Here is a 16,994-nt window from a genome sequence, read left to right as displayed (position 1 = left end):
CGTAGGGTATAGAGTGTAGGGTATAAAGTGTAGGGTATAGAGTGTAGGGTATAGATTGTAGGGTATAGAGTATAGATTGTAGGGTATAGAGTCTATGGTATAGAGTGTAGAGTGTAGGGTATAGAGTGTATAGTGTAGGGTAAAGAGTGTAGGGTATAGAGTGTATGGTATAGAGTGTAGGGAATAGAGTGTAGAGTGTAGGGTATAGAGTGTATGGTATAGACTGTAGGGTATAGAGTCTAGAGTGTAGGGTATAGAGTGTAGGGTATAGAGTGTAGGGTATAGAGTGTAGAGTGTAGGGATTAGAGTGTAGGGTATAGAGTGTAGGGTATAGAGTGTAGAATGTACGGTATAGAGTGTATGGTATAGAGTATAGAGTGTAGGGTATAGAGTATAGAGTGTAGGGTATAGAGTGTAGGGTATAGAGTGTAAAGTGTAGAGTGTATGGTATAGAGTGTAGAGTGTAGGGTATAGAGTGTAGGGTATAGAGTGTATGGAATAGAGTGTAGGGTATAGAGTATTGAGTGTAGGGTATAGAGTGTAGGGTATAGAGCGTAGGGTATAGAGTGTAGGGTATAGAGTTTAGAGTGTAGGGTACAGAGTGTATGGTATAGAGTGTAGGGTGTATGGTATAGAGTGCAGGGGATAGAGTGTAGAGTGTGAGGTATAGAGTGTAGGGTATAGAGTGTATGGTATAGAGTGTATGGTATAGATTGTAATGTATAGAGTGTAGGGTATAGAGTGTAGAGTGTAGGGTATAGAGTGTAGAGTGTAGGGTATAGAGTGTAGGGTATAGAGGGTATGATATAGAGTGTATGGTACAGATTGTAGGGTATAGAGTGTAGGGTATAGAGTGTAGAGTGTAGGGTATAGAGTGTAGAGTGTAGGGTATAGAGTGTAGGGTATAGAGTGCAGAGTGTAGGGTATAGAGTGTAGGGTATAGAGTGTATAGTGTATGGTATAGAGTGTAGGGGATAGAGTGTATGGTATAGAGTGTATGGTATAGAGTGTAGGGTATAGAGTGTAGAGTGTAGGGTATAGAGTGTAGGGTATAGAGTGTAGGGTATAGCGTTTAGGGTATAGAGTGTAGGGTATAGATTGTAGGGTATAGAGTGTAGGGTATAAAGTGTAGAGTGTAGGGTATAGAGTGTACGGTATAGAGTGTAGAGTGTATGGTATAGAGTGTATGGTATAGAGTGTAGGGTGTAGAATGTATGTTATAGAGTGTAGGGTATAGAGTGTATGGTATGGAGATTAGATTGTAGGGCATAGAGTGTAGGGTATAGAGTTTATGGTATAGAGTGTAGGGTATAGAGTGTAGAGTGTAGAGTATAGAGTGTAGGGTATAGAGTGTAGGATATAGAGTGTATGGTATAGAGTGTAGGTTATAGAGTGTAGAGTGTAGGGTATAGAGTGTAGGGTATAGAGTGTAGGGTAAAGAGTGTAAGGTATAGATTGTAAGGTATAGAATGTATAGCGTAGAGTATAGAGTGTAGGGTATAGAGTGTATGGTGTAGAGTGTAGGGTATAGAGTGTATAGTGTAGGGTATAGAGTGTAGGGTATAGAGTGTATAGTATAGAGTGTAGGGTATATAGTGTAGGGTATAGAGTGTAGAGTGTGGGGTGTAGAGTGTATGGTATAGAGTGTATGGTGTAGAGTGTATGGTATAGAGTGTAGGGTATAGAGTGTATGGTATAGAGTGTAGGGTATAGAGTGTAGATTGTAGGGTATAGAGTGTAGGGTGTAGGGTATAGAGTGTAGGGTATAGATTGTAGGGTAGAGTGTAGAGTGTAGGGTATAGAGTGTAGGGTATAGAGTGTATGGTATAGAGTGTAGAGTGTAGGGTATAGAGTGTATAGTGTAGGGTATAGAGTGTAGGGTATAGAGTGTAGAGTGTAGGGTATAGAGTGTAGGGTATAGAGTGTAGGGTATAGAGTGTAGGGTATAGAGTGTAGGGTGTGGAGTTTAGGGTATAGAGTGTAGCGTGTAGGGTATAGAGTGTATGGTATAGAGTGTAGAGTGTAGGGTATAGAGTGTATGGTATAGAGTGTAGGGTGTAGAATGTATGTTATAGAGTGTAGGGTATAGAGTGTATGGTATGGAGATTAGAGTGTAGGGCATATAGTGTATGGTATAGAGTGTATGGTATACAGTGTAGGGTATAGAGTGTAGAGTGTAGGGTATAGAGTGTATGGTATAGAGTGTAGGGTATAGAGTGTAGAGTGTAGGGTATAGAGTGTAGGGTATAGAGTGTAGGGTATAGCGTTTAGGGTATAGAGTGTAGGGTATAGATTGTAGGGTATAGAGTGTAGGGTATAAAGTGTAGAGTGTAGGGTATAGAGTGTATGGTATAGAGTGTAGAGTGTATGGTATAGAGTGTATGGTATAGAGTGTAGGGTGTAGAATGTATGTTATAGAGTGTAGGGTATAGAGTGTATGGTATGGAGATTAGATTGTAGGGCATAGAGTGTAGGGTATAGAGTTTATGGTATAGAGTGTAGGGTATAGAGTGTAGAGTGTAGGGTATAGAGTGTAGGGTATAGAGTGTAGGATATAGAGTGTATGGTATAGAGTGTAGGTTATAGAGTGTAGAGTGTAGGGTATAGAGTGTAGGGTATAGAGTGTAGGGTAAAGAGTGTAAGGTATAGATTGTAAGGTATAGAATGTATAGCGTAGAGTATAGAGTGTAGGGTATAGAGTGTATGGTGTAGAGTGTAGGGTATAGAGTGTATAGTGTAGGGTATAGAGTGTAGGGTATAGAGTGTATAGTATAGAGTGTAGGGTATAGAGTGTAGGGTATAGAGTGTAGAGTGTGGGGTGTAGAGTGTATGGTATAGAGTGTATGGTGTAGAGTGTATGGTATAGAGTGTAGGGTATAGAGTGTATGGTATAGAGTGTAGGGTATAGAGTGTAGATTGTAGGGTATAGAGTGTAGGGTGTAGGGTATAGAGTGTAGGGTATAGATTGTAGGGTATAGAGTGTAGAGTGTAGGGTATAGAGTGTAGGGTATAGAGTGTATGGTATAGAGTGTAGAGTGTAGGGTATAGAGTGTATAGTGTAGGGTATAGAGTGTAGGGTATAGAGTGTATGGTATAGAGTATAGGGAATAGAGTGTAGAGTGTATGGTATAGAGTGTAGGGTATAGAGTGTAGAGTGTAGGGTATAGAGTGTAGGGTATAGAGTGTAGGGTATAGAGTGTAGAGTGTAGGGTATAGAGTGTAGGGTATAGAGTGTAGGGTATAGAGTGTAGAGTGTAGGGATTAGAGTGTAGGGTATAGAGTGTAGGGTATAAAGTGTAGAATGTACGTTATAGAGTGTAGGGTATAGAGTATAGAGTGTAGGGTGTAGAGTGTAAAGTGTAGATTGTAGGGTATAGAGTGTAGAGTGTAGGGTATAGAGTGTAGGGTATAGAGTGTATGGAATAGAGTGTTGGGTATAGAGTGTAGAGTGTAGGGTATAGAGTGTAGGGTATAGAGCGTAGGGTGTAGGGTATATAGTGTATGGTATAGAGTGTAGGGTGTAGAGTGTAGGGTATAGAGTGTAGAGTGTAGGGTATAGAGTGTAGGGTATAGAGTGTAGAGTGTAGGGTATAGAAAGTAGGGTATAGAGTGTAAAGTGTATGGTATAGAGTGTAGGGGATAGAGTGTATGGTATAGAGTGTATGGTATAGAGTGTAGGGTAGAGAATGTAGGGTATAGAGTGTAGAGTGTAGGGTATATAGTGTAGGGTGTAGAGTGTAGGGTATAGAGTGTAGAGTGTATGGTATAGAGTGTAGGGGATAGAGTGTATGGTATAGAGTGTATGGTATAGAGTGTATGGTATAGATTGTAGGGTATAGAGTGTAGGGTATCGAGTGTAGAGTGTAGGGTATAGAGTGTAGGGTATAGAGTGTAGGGTATAGAGTGTAGGGTATAGAGTGTAGGGTATTGAGTGTAGGGTATAGAGTGTAGGGTATAGGGTGTAGGGTATAAAGTGTAGGGTGTAGAGTGTAGGGTATAGAGTGTAGGGTATAGAGTGTAGGGTATAGAGTGTAGGGTATAGCGTGTAGGGTATAGAGTGAAGGGTATAGAGTGTAGAGTGTAGGGTATAGAGTGTAGAGTGTAGGGTATAGAGTGTAGGGTATAGAGCGTAGGGTGTAGGGTATAGAGTGTAGGGTATAGAGTGTATGGAATAGAGTGTAGGGTATAGAGTGTAGAGTGTAGGGTATAGAGTGTAGGGTATAGAGTGTATGGAATAGAATGTTGGGTATAGAGTGTAGAGTGTAGATTATAGAGTGTAGGGTATAGAGTGTATGGAATAGAGTGTTGGGTATAGAGTGTAGAGTGTAGGGTATAGAGTGCAGGGTATAGAGTGTAGGGTATAGAGTGTAGAGTGTAGGGTATAGAGTGTAGGGTACAGAGTGTATGGTATAGAGTGTATGGTATAGATTGTAGGGTATAGAGTGTAGGGTATAGAGTGTAGAGTGTAGGGTATAGAGTGTAGAGTGTAGGGTATAGAGTGTAGGGTATAGAGTGTAGAGTGTAGGGTATAGAGTGTAGGGTATAGAGTGTAGGATATAGAGTGTATGGTATAGAGTGTAGAGTGTGTGGTATAGAGTGCAGGGGATAGAGTGTAGAGTGTGAGGTATAGAGTGTAGGGTATAGAGTGTATGGTGTAGAGTGTATGGTATAGAGTGTAGGGTATAGAGTGTATGGTATAGAGTGTAGGGTATAGAGTGTAGATTGTAGGGTATAGAGTGTAGGGTATAGAGTGTAGGGTATAGATTGTAGGGTATAGAGTGTAGAGTGTAGGGTATAGAGTGTAGGGTATAGAGTGTAGAGTTTAGGGTATAGAGTGTAGGGTATAGAGTGTAGATTGTAGGGTATAGAGTGTAGGGTTTAAAGAGTAGGGTATAGAGTGTAGAGTATAGAGTGTAGAGTGTAGGGTATAGAGTGTAGGGTATAGAGTGTAGAGTGTAGGGTATAGAGTGTAGGGTATAGAGTGTAGAGTGTAGAGTGTAGGGTATAAAGTCTAGAGAGTAGGGTATAGAGTGTAGGGTATAGAGTGTAGGTTATATAGTGTAGGGTATAGAGTGTAGAGTGTAGGGTGTAGAGTATAGGGTATAGAGTGTAGGGTATAGAGTGTAGAGTGTAGGGTATAAAGTGTAGAGAGTAGGGTATAGAGTGTAGGGTATAGAGTGTAGAGTGTAGGGTATAGAGTGTAGGGTATAGAGCGTAGGGTGTAGGGTATAGAGTGTAGGGTATAGAGTGTATGGAATAGAGTGTAGGGTATAGAGTGTAGAGTGTAGGGTATAGAGTGTAGGGTATAGAGTGTATGGAATAGAATGTTGGGTATAGAGTGTAGAGTGTAGATTATAGAGTGTAGGGTATAGAGTGTATGGAATAGAGTGTTGGGTATAGAGTGTAGAGTGTAGGGTATAGAGTGCAGGGTATAGAGTGTAGGGTATAGAGTGTAGAGTGTAGGGTATAGAGTGTAGGGTACAGAGTGTATGGTATAGAGTGTATGGTATAGATTGTAGGGTATAGAGTGTAGGGTATAGAGTGTAGAGTGTAGGGTATAGAGTGTAGAGTGTAGGGTATAGAGTGTAGGGTATAGAGTGTAGAGTGTAGGGTATAGAGTGTAGGGTATAGAGTGTAGGATATAGAGTGTATGGTATAGAGTGTAGAGTGTGTGGTATAGAGTGCAGGGGATAGAGTGTAGAGTGTGAGGTATAGAGTGTAGGGTATAGAGTGTATGGTGTAGAGTGTATGGTATAGAGTGTAGGGTATAGAGTGTATGGTATAGAGTGTAGGGTATAGAGTGTAGATTGTAGGGTATAGAGTGTAGGGTATAGAGTGTAGGGTATAGATTGTAGGGTATAGAGTGTAGAGTGTAGGGTATAGAGTGTAGGGTATAGAGTGTAGAGTTTAGGGTATAGAGTGTAGGGTATAGAGTGTAGATTGTAGGGTATAGAGTGTAGGGTTTAAAGAGTAGGGTATAGAGTGTAGAGTATAGAGTGTAGAGTGTAGGGTATAGAGTGTAGGGTATAGAGTGTAGAGTGTAGGGTATAGAGTGTAGGGTATAGAGTGTAGAGTGTAGAGTGTAGGGTATAAAGTCTAGAGAGTAGGGTATAGAGTGTAGGGTATAGAGTGTAGGTTATATAGTGTAGGGTATAGAGTGTAGAGTGTAGGGTGTAGAGTATAGGGTATAGAGTGTAGGGTATAGAGTGTAGAGTGTAGGGTATAAAGTGTAGAGAGTAGGGTATAGAGTGTAGGGTATAGAGTGTAGAGTGTAGGGTATAGAGTGTAGGGTTTAAAGAGTAGGGTATAGAGTGTAGAGTGTAGGGTATAGAGTGTAGAGTGTAGGGTATAGAGTGTAGGGTATAGAGTGTAGAGTGTAGGGTATAGAGTGTAGGGTATAGAGTGTAGAGTGTAGGGTATAAAGTGTAGAGAGTAGGGTATAGAGTGTAGGGTATAGAGTGTAGGTTATATAGTGTAGGGTATAGAGTGTAGAGTGTAGGGTGTAGAGTATAGGGTATAGAGTGTAGGGTATAGAGTGTAGAGTGTAGGGTATAAAGTGTAGAGAGTAGGGTATAGAGTGTAGGGTATAGAGTGTAGGTTATAGAGTGTAGGGTATAGAGTGTGGAGTGTAGGGTGTAGATTGTAGGTTATAGAGTGTAGAGTGTAGGGTATAAAGTGTAGAGAGTAGGGTATAGAGTGTATGTTATATAGTGTAGGGTATAGAGTGTAGAGTGTAGGGTGTAGAGTATAGGGTATAGAGTGTAGGGTATAGAGTGTAGAGTGTAGGGTATAAAGTGTAGAGAGTAGGGTATAGAGTGTAGGGTATAGAGTGTAGGTTATAGAGTGTAGGGTATAGAGTGTGGAGTGTAGGGTGTAGATTGTAGGTTATAGAGTGTAGATTGTAGGGTATGAAGTGTAGAGAGTAGGGTATAGAGTGTAGGGTATAGAGTGTAGGTTATAGAGTGTAGGGTATAGAGTGTAGAGTGTAGGGTGTAGAGTGTAGGGTATAGAGTGTAAGGTATAGAGTGTAGGGTATAAAGTGTATGTTATAGAGTGTAGGGTATAGAGTGTAGAGTGTAGGGTATAGAGTGTAGGGTATAGAGTGTAGGGTATAGAGTGTATGGTATAGAGTGTAGGGTATAGAGTGTAGAGTGTAGGGTATAGAGTGTAGGGTTTAGAGTGTAGGGTATGGAGTGTAGGGTATAGATTGTAGGGTATAGAGTGTAGAGTGTAGGGTATAGAGTGTAGGGTATAGAGTGTATGGTATAGAGTGTAGAGTGTAGGGTATAGAGTGTATATTGTAGGGTAAAGAGTGTAGGGTATAGAGAGTATGGTATAGAGTGTAGGGAATAGAGTGTAGAGTGTAGGGTATAGAGTGTAGAGTGTAGGGTATAGAGTGTAGGGTATAGAGTGTAGAGTGTAGGGTATAAAGTGTAGAGAGTAGGGTAAAGAGGGTAGGGTATAGAGTGTAGGTTATAGAGTGTAGGGTATAAAGTGTAGAGTGTAGGTTGTAGAGTGTAGGGTATAGAGTGTAAGGTATAGAGTGTAGGGTGTAAAGTGTATGTTATAGAGTGTAGGTTATAGAGTGTAGAGCGTAGGGTATAGAGTGTAGGGTATAAAGTGTAGGGTATAGAGTGTAGGGTATAGATTGTAGGGTATAGAGTGTAGATTGTAGGGTATAGAGTCTATAGTATAGAGTGTAGAGTGTAGGGTATAGAGTGTATAGTGTAGGGTAAAGAGTGTAGGGTATAGAGTGTATGGTATAGAGTGTAGGGAATAGAGTGTAGAGTGTAGGGTATAGAGTGTATGGTATAGACTGTAGGGTATAGAGTCTAGAGTGTAGGGTATAGAGTGTAGGGTATAGAGTATAGGGTATAGAGTGTAGAGTGTAGGGATTAGAGTGTAGGGTATAGAGTGTAGGGTATAGAGTGTAGAATGTACGGTATAGAGTGTATGGTATAGAGTATAGAGTGTAGGGTATAGAGTATAGAGTGTAGGGTATAGAGTGTAGGGTATAGAGTGTAAAGTGTAGAGTGTATGGTATAGAGTGTAGAGTGTAGGGTATAGAGTGTAGGGTATAGAGTGTATGGAATAGAGTGTAGGGTATAGAGTGTTGAGTGTAGGGTATAGAGTGTAGGGTATAGAGCGTAGGGTGTAGGGTATAGAGTGTAGGGTATAGAGTTTAGAGTGTAGGGTACAGAGTGTATGGTATAGAGTGTAGGGTGTATGGTATAGAGTGCAGGGGATAGAGTGTAGAGTGTGAGGTATAGAGTGTAGGGTATAGAGTGTATGGTATAGAGTGTATGGTATAGATTGTAATGTATAGAGTGTAGGGTATAGAGTGTAGAGTGTAGGGTATAGAGTGTAGAGTGTAGGGTATAGAGTGTAGGGTATAGAGGGTATGATATAGAGTGTATGGTATAGATTGTAGGGTATAGAGTGTAGGGTATAGAGTGTAGAGTGTAGGGTATAGAGTGTAGAGTGTAGGGTATAGAGTGTAGGGTATAGAGTGCAGAGTGTAGGGTATAGAGTGTAGGGTATAGAGTGTATAGTGTATGGTATAGAGTGTAGGGGATAGAGTGTATGGTATAGAGTGTATGGTATAGAGTGTAGGGTATAGAGTGTAGGGTATAGAGTGTAGAGTGTAGGGTATAGAGTGTAGGGTATAGAGTGTAGGGTATAGAGTGTAGGTTATAGAGTGTAGAGTGTAGGGTATAGAGTGTAGGGTAAAGAGTGTAAGGTATAGATTGTAAGGTATAGAATGTATAGCGTAGAGTATAGAGTGTAGGGTATAGAGTGTATGGTGTAGAGTGTAGGGTATAGAGTGTATAGTGTAGGGTATAGAGTGTAGGGTATAGAGTGTATAGTATAGAGTGTAGGGTATAGAGTGTAGGGTATAGAGTGTAGAGTGTGGGGTGTAGAGTGTATGGTATAGAGTGTATGGTGTAGAGTGTATGGTATAGAGTGTATGGTATAGAGTGTAGGGTATAGAGTGTAGATTGTAGGGTATAGAGTGTAGGGTGTAGGGTATAGAGTGTAGGGTATAGATTGTAGGGTATAGAGTGTAGAGTGTAGGGTATAGAGTGTAGGGTATAGAGTGTATGGTATAGAGTGTAGAGTGTAGGGTATAGAGTGTATAGTGTAGGGTATAGAGTGTAGGGTATAGAGTGTATGGTATAGAGTGTAGGGAATAGAGTGTAGAGTGTATGGTATAGAGTGTAGGGTATAGAGTGTAGAGTGTAGGGTATAGAGTGTAGGGTATAGAGTGTAGAGTGTAGGGTATAGAGTGTAGGGTATAGAGTGTAGGGTATAGAGTGTAGAGTGTAGGGATTAGAGTGTAGGGTATAAAGTGTAGGGTATAGAGTGTAGAATGTACGGTATAGAGTGTAGGGTATAGAGTATTGAGTGTAGGGTATAGAGTGTAAAGTGTAGAGTGTAGGGTATAGAGTGTAGAGTGTAGGGTATAGAGTGTAGGGTATAGAGTGTATGGAATATAGTGTTGGGTATAGAGTGTAGAGTGTAGGGTATAGAGTGTAGGGTATAGAGCGTAGGGTGTAGGGTATAGAGTGTAGGGTATAGAGTGTAGGGTATAGAGTGTAGAGTGTAGGGTATAGAGTGTATGGTATAGAGTGTAGGGTGTAGAGTGTAGGGTATAGAGTGTAGAGTGTAGGGTATAGAGTGTAGAGTGTAGGGTATAGAGTGTAGGGTATAGAGTGTAGAGTGTAGGGTATAGAAAGTAGGGTATAGAGTGTAAAGTGTATGGTATAGAGTGTAGGGGATAGAGTGTATGGTATAGAGTGTATGGTATAGAGTGTAGGGTAGAGAATGTAGGGTATAGAGTGTAGAGTGTAGGGTATATAGTGTAGGGTGTAGAGTGTAGGGTATAGAGTGTAGAGTGTATGGTATAGAGTGTATGGTGTAGAGTGTATGGTATAGAGTGTAGGGTATAGAGTGTATGGTATAGAGTGTAGGGTATAGAGTGTAGATTGTAGGGTATAGAGTGTAGGGTGTAGGGTATAGAGTGTAGGGTATAGATTGTAGGGTATAGAGTGTAGAGTGTAGGGTATAGAGTGTTGGGTATAGAGTGTATGGTATAGAGTGTAGAGTGTAGGGTATAGAGTGTATAGTGTAGGGTATAGAGTGTAGGGTATAGAGTGTATGGTATAGAGTGTAGGGAATAGAGTGTAGAGTGTATGGTATAGAGTGTAGGGTATAGAGTGTAGAGTGTAGGGTATAGAGTGTAGGGTATAGAGTGTAGGGTATAGAGTGTAGAGTGTAGGGTATAGAGTGTAGGGTATAGAGTGTAGGGTATAGAGTGTAGAGTGTAGGGATTAGAGTGTAGGGTATAAAGTGTAGGGTATAGAGTGTAGAATGTACGGTATAGAGTGTAGGGTATAGAGTATAGAGTGTAGGGTATAGAGTGTAAAGTGTAGAGTGTAGGGTATAGAACGTATGGAATAGAGTGTTGGGTATAGAGTGTAGAGTGTAGGGTATAGAGTGTAGGGTATAGAGCGTAGGGTGTAGGGTATAGAGTGTAGGGTATAGAGTGTAGGGTATAGAGTGTAGAGTGTAGGGTATAGAGTGTATGGTATAGAGTGTAGGGTGTAGAGTGTAGGGTATAGAGTGTAGAGTGTAGGGTATAGAGTGTAGGGTATAGAGTGTAGAGTGTAGGGTATAGAAAGTAGGGTATAGAGTGTAAAGTGTATGGTATAGAGTGTAGGGGATAGAGTTTATGGTATAGAGTGTATGGTATAGAGTGTAGGGTAGAGAATGTAGGGTATAGAGTGTAGAGTGTAGGGTATATAGTGTAGGGTGTAGAGTGTAGGGTATAGAGTGTAGAGTGTATGGTATAGAGTGTAGGGGATAGAGTGTATGGTATAGAGTGTATGGTATAGAGTGTATGGTATAGATTGTAGGGTATAGAGTGTAGGGTATCGAGTGTAGAGTGTAGGGTATAGAGTGTAGGGTATAGAGTGTAGGGTATAGAGTGTAGGGTATAGAGTGTAGGGTGTTGAGTGTAGGGTATAGAGTGTAGGGTATAGGGTGTAGGGTATAAAGTGTAGGGTGTAGAGTGTAGGGTGTAGAGTGTAGGGTATAGAGTGTAGGGTATAGAGTGTAGGGTATAGCGTGTATGGTATAGAGTGAAGGGTATAGAGTGTAGAGTGTAGGGTATAGAGTGTAGAGTGTAGGGTATAGAGTGTAGGGTATAGAGCGTAGGGTGTAGGGTATAGAGTGTAGGGTATAGAGTGTATGGAATAGAGTGTAGGGTATAGAGTGTAGAGTGTAGGGTATAGAGTGTAGGGTATAGAGTGTATGGATTAGAGTGTTGGGTATAGAGTGTAGAGTGTAGATTATAGAGTGTAGGGTATAGAGTGTATGGAATAGAGTGTTGGGTATAGAGTGTAGAGTGTAGGGTATAGAGTGTAGGGTATAGAGTGTAGGGTATAGAGTGTAGAGTGTAGGGTATAGAGTGTAGGGTATAGAGGGTATGGTATCAAGTGTATGTTATAGATTGTAGGGTATAGAGTGTAGGGTATAGAGTGTAGAGTGTAGGGTATAGAGTGTAGAGTGTAGGGTATAGAGTGTAGGGTATAGAGTGTAGAGTGTAGGGTATAGAGTGTAGGGTATAGAGTGTAGGATATAGAGTGTAGGGTATAGAGTGTAGAGTGTGTGGTATAGAGTGCAGGGGATAGAGTGTAGAGTGTGAGGTATAGAGTGTAGGGTATAGAGTGTATGGTAAAGAGTGTATGGTATAGATTGTAGGGTATAGAGTGTAGGGTATAGAGTGTAAAGTGTAGGGTATAGAGTGTAGAGTGTAGGGTATAGAGTGTATGGTATAGAGTGTATGGTATAGATTGTAGGGTATAGAGTGTAGTGTATAGAGTGTAGAGTGTAGGGTATAGAGTGTAGAGTGTAGGGTATAGAGTGTAGGGTATAGAGTGTAGGGTATAGAGTGTAGAGTGTAGGGTATAGAGTGTAGGGTTTAGAGAGTAGGGTATAGAGTGTAGAGTGCAGGGTATAGAGTGTAGGGTATAGAGTGTAGGGTATAGAGTGTAGGGTATAGAGTGTAGGGTGTAGAGTGTAGGGTATAGAGTGTAGGGTATAGGGTGTAGGGTATGGAGTGTAGGGTGTAGAATGTAGGGTATAGAGTGTAGGGTATAGAGTGTAGGGTATAGAGTGTAGGGTATAGCGTGTAGGGTATATAGTGTAGGGTATAGAGTGTAGGGTATAGAGTGTAGGGGATAAAGTGTAGAGTGTAGGGTATAGAGTGTAGGGTATAGAGTGTAGAGTATAGAGTGTAAAGTGTAGAGTGTAGGGTGTAGAGTGTAGAGTGTAGGGTATAGAGTGTAGAGTGTAGGGTATAGAGTGTAGGGTATAGAGTGTATGGTATAGAGTGTAGGGTATAGAGTGTAGAGTGTAGGGTATATACTGTAGGGTTTAATGTGTAGAGTGTAGGGTATAGAGTGTAAGGTATAGAGGGTAGGGTATAGAGTGTATGGTGTATGGTGTAGAGTGTAGGGTATAGAGTGTAGGGTATAGAGTGTAGGGTATAGAGTGAATGGTATAGAGTGTAGGGTATAGAGTGTAAGCTATAAAGTGTAGGGTGAAGAGTGTAGGGTATAGAGTGTAGGGTATAGAGTGTAGGGTATAGAGTGTAGGGTATAGAGTGTAGGGTATAGAGTGTAGAGTTTAGGGTATAGAGTGTAGGGTATAGAGTGTAGAGTGTAGGGTATAGAGTGTAGGGTTTAAAGAGTAGGGTATAGAGTGTAGAGTGTAGGGTATAGAGTGTAGAGTGTAGGGTATAGAGTGTAGGGTATAGAGTGTAGAGTGTAGGGTATAGAGTGTAGGGTATAGAGTGTAGAGTGTAGGGTATAAAGTGTAGAGAGTAGGGTATAGAGTGTAGGGTATAGAGTGTAGGTTTTATAGTGTAGGGTATAGAGTGTAGAGTGTAGGGTGTAGAGTATAGGGTATAGAGTGTAGGGTATAGAGTGTAGAGTGTAGGGTATAAAGTGTAGAGAGTAGGGTATAGAGTGTAGGGTATAGAGTGTAGGTTATAGAGTGTAGGGTATAGAGTGTGGAGTGTAGGGTGTAGATTGTAGGTTATAGAGTGTAGAGTGTAGGGTATAAAGTGTAGAGAGTAGGGTATAGAGTGTAGGTTATATAGTGTAGGGTATAGAGTGTAGAGTGTAGGGTGTAGAGTATAGGGTATAGAGTGTAGGGTATAGAGTGTAGAGTGTAGGGTATAAAGTGTAGAGAGTAGGGTATAGAGTGTAGGGTATAGAGTGTAGGTTATAGAGTGTAGGGTATAGAGTGTGGAGTGTAGGGTGTAGATTGTAGGTTATAGAGTGTAGATTGTAGGGTATAAAGTGTAGAGAGTAGGGTATAGAGTGTAGGGTATAGAGTGTAGGTTATAGAGTGTAGGGTATAGAGTGTAGAGTGTAGGGTGTAGAGTGTAGGGTATAGAGTGTAAGGTATAGAGTGTAGGGTATAAAGTGTATGTTATAGAGTGTAGGGTATAGAGTGTAGAGTGTAGGGTATAGAGTGTAGGGTATAGAGTGTAGGGTATAGAGTGTATGGTATAGAGTGTAGGGTATAGAGTGTAGATTGTAGGGTATAGAGTGTAGGGTGTAGGGTATACAGTGTAGGGTATAGATTGTAGGGTATAGAGTGTAGAGTGTAGGGTATAGAGTGTAGGGTATAGAGTGTAGGGTATAGAGTGTAAAGTGTAGGGTATAGAGTGTAGGGTATAGAGTGTAGGGTATAGAGTGTAGGGTATAGAGTGTAGGGTATAGAGTGTAGAGTGTAGGGTATAGAGTGTAGGGTACAGAGTGTATGGTATAGAGTGTATGGTATAGATTGTAGGGTATAGAGTGTAGGGTATAGAGTGTAGAGTGTAGGGTATAGAGTGTAGAGTGTAGGGTATAGAGTGTAGGGTATAGAGTGTAGAGTGTAGGGTATAGAGTGTAGGGTATAGAGTGTAGGATATAGAGTGTAGGGTATAGAGTGTAGAGTGTGTGGTATAGAGTGCAGGGGATAGAGTGTAGAGTGTGAGGTATAGAGTGTAGGGTATAGAGTGTATGGTAAAGAGTGTATGGTATAGATTGTAGGGTATAGAGTGTAGGGTATAGAGTGTAAAGTGTAGGGTATAGAGTGTAGAGTGTAGGGTATAGAGTGTATGGTATAGAGTGTATGGTATAGATTGTAGGGTATAGAGTGTAGTGTATAGAGTGTAGAGTGTAGGGTATAGAGTGTAGAGTGTAGGGTATAGAGTGTAGGGTATAGAGTGTAGGGTATAGAGTGTAGAGTGTAGGGTATAGAGTGTAGGGTTTAGAGAGTAGGGTATAGAGTGTAGAGTGCAGGGTATAGAGTGTAGGGTATAGAGTGTAGGGTATAGAGTGTAGGGTATGGAGTGTAGGGTGTAGAGTGTAGGGTATAGAGTGTAGGGTATAGGGTGTAGGGTATGGAGTGTAGGGTGTAGAATGTAGGGTATAGAGTGTAGGGTATAGAGTGTAGGGTATAGAGTGTAGGGTATAGAGTGTAGGGTATATAGTGTAGGGTATAGAGTGTAGGGTATAGAGTGTAGGGGATAAAGTGTAGAGTGTAGGGTATAGAGTGTAGGGTATAGAGTGTAGAGTATAGAGTGTAAAGTGTAGAGTGTAGGGTGTAGAGTGTAGAGTGTAGGGTATAGAGTGTAGAGTGTAGGGTATAGAGTGTAGGGTATAGAGTGTATGGTATAGAGTGTAGGGTATAGAGTGTAGAGTGTAGGGTATATAGTGTAGGGTTTAATGTGTAGAGTGTAGGGTATAGAGTGTAAGGTATAGAGGGTAGGGTATAGAGTGTATGGTGTATGGTGTAGAGTGTAGGGTATAGAGTGTAGGGTATAGAGTGTAGGGTATAGAGTGAATGGTATAGAGTGTAGGGTATAGAGTGTAAGCTATAAAGTGTAGGGTGAAGAGTGTAGGGTATAGAGTGTAGGGTATAGAGTGTAGGGTATAGAGTGTAGGGTATAGAGTGTAGGGTATAGAGTGTAGAGTTTAGGGTATAGAGTGTAGGGTATAGAGTGTAGAGTGTAGGGTATAGAGTGTAGGGTTTAAAGAGTAGGGTATAGAGTGTAGAGTGTAGGGTATAGAGTGTAGAGTGTAGGGTATAGAGTGTAGAGTGTAGGGTATAGAGTGTAGGGTATAGAGTGTAGAGTGTAGGGTATAAAGTGTAGAGAGTAGGGTATAGAGTGTAGGGTATAGAGTGTAGGTTATATAGTGTAGGGTATAGAGTGTAGAGTGTAGGGTGTAGAGTATAGGGTATAGAGTGTAGGGTATAGAGTGTAGAGTGTAGGGTATAAAGTGTAGAGAGTAGGGTATAGAGTGTAGGGTATAGAGTGTAGGTTATAGAGTGTAGGGTATAGAGTGTGGAGTGTAGGGTGTAGATTGTAGGTTATAGAGTGTAGAGTGTAGGGTATAAAGTGTAGAGAGTAGGGTATAGAGTGTAGGTTATATAGTGTAGGGTATAGAGTGTAGAGTGTAGGGTGTAGAGTATAGGGTATAGAGTGTAGGGTATAGAGTGTAGAGTGTAGGGTATAAAGTGTAGAGAGTAGGGTATAGAGTGTAGGGTATAGAGTGTAGGTTATAGAGTGTAGGGTATAGAGTGTGGAGTGTAGGGTGTAGATTGTAGGTTATAGAGTGTAGATTGTAGGGTATAAAGTTTAGAGAGTAGGGTATAGAGTGTAGGGTATAGAGTGTAGGTTATAGAGTGTAGGGTATAGAGTGTAGAGTGTAGGGTGTAGAGTGTAGGGTATAGAGTGTAAGGTATAGAGTGTAGGGTATAAAGTGTATGTTATAGAGTGTAGGGTATAGAGTGTAGAGTGTAGGGTATAGAGTGTAGGGTATAGAGTGTAGGGTATAGAGTGTATGGTATAGAGTGTAGGGTATAGAGTGTAGATTGTAGGGTATAGAGTGTAGGGTGTAGGGTATACAGTGTAGGGTATAGATTGTAGGGTATAGAGTGTAGAGTGTAGGGTATAGAGTGTAGGGTATAGAGTGTAGGGTATAGAGTGTAGAGTGTAGGGTATAGAGTGTAGGGTATAGAGTGTAGGGTATAGAGTGTAGAGTGTAGGGTATAGAGTGTAGGGTACAGAGTGTATGGTATAGAGTGTATGGTATAGATTGTAGGGTATAGAGTGTAGGGTATAGAGTGTAGAGTGTAGGGTATAGAGTGTAGAGTGTAGGGTATAGAGTGTAGGGTATAGAGTGTAGAGTGTAGGGTATAGAGTGTAGGGTATAGAGTGTAGGATATAGAGTGTAGGGTATAGAGTGTAGAGTGTGTGGTATAGAGTGCAGGGGATAGAGTGTAGAGTGTGAGGTATAGAGTGTAGGGTATAGAGTGTATGGTAAAGAGTGTATGGTATAGATTGTAGGGTATAGAGTGTAGGGTATAGAGTGTAAAGTGTAGGGTATAGAGTGTAGAGTGTAGGGTATAGAGTGTATGGTATAGAGTGTATGGTATAGATTGTAGGGTATAGAGTGTAGTGTATAGAGTGTAGAGTGTAGGGTATAGAGTGTAGAGTGTAGGGTATAGAGTGTAGGGTATAGAGTGTAGGGTATAGAGTGTAGAGTGTAGGGTATAGAGTGTAGGGTTTAGAGAGTAGGGTATAGAGTGTAGAGTGCAGGGTATAGAGTGTAGGGTATAGAGTGTAGGGTATAGAGTGTAGGGTATAGAGTGTAGGGTGTAGAGTGTAGGGTATAGAGTGTAGGGTATAGGGTGTAGGGTATGGAGTGTAGGGTGTAGAATGTAGGGTATAGAGTGTAGGGTATAGAGTGTAGGGTATAGAGTGTAGGGTATAGCGTGTAGGGTATATAGTGTAGGGTATAGAGTGTAGGGTATAGAGTGTAGGGGATAAAGTGTAGAGTGTAGGGTATAGAGTGTAGGGTATAGAGTGTAGAGTATAGAGTGTAAAGTGTAGAGTGTAGGGTGTAGAGTGTAGAGTGTAGGGTATAGAG

This window comes from Ranitomeya imitator, chromosome 1 (genome assembly GCF_032444005.1).
Source record: "Ranitomeya imitator isolate aRanImi1 chromosome 1, aRanImi1.pri, whole genome shotgun sequence".
Classification (NCBI taxonomy): Eukaryota; Metazoa; Chordata; class Amphibia; order Anura; family Dendrobatidae; genus Ranitomeya; species Ranitomeya imitator.
This window is presented reverse-complemented; position numbering follows the sequence as displayed.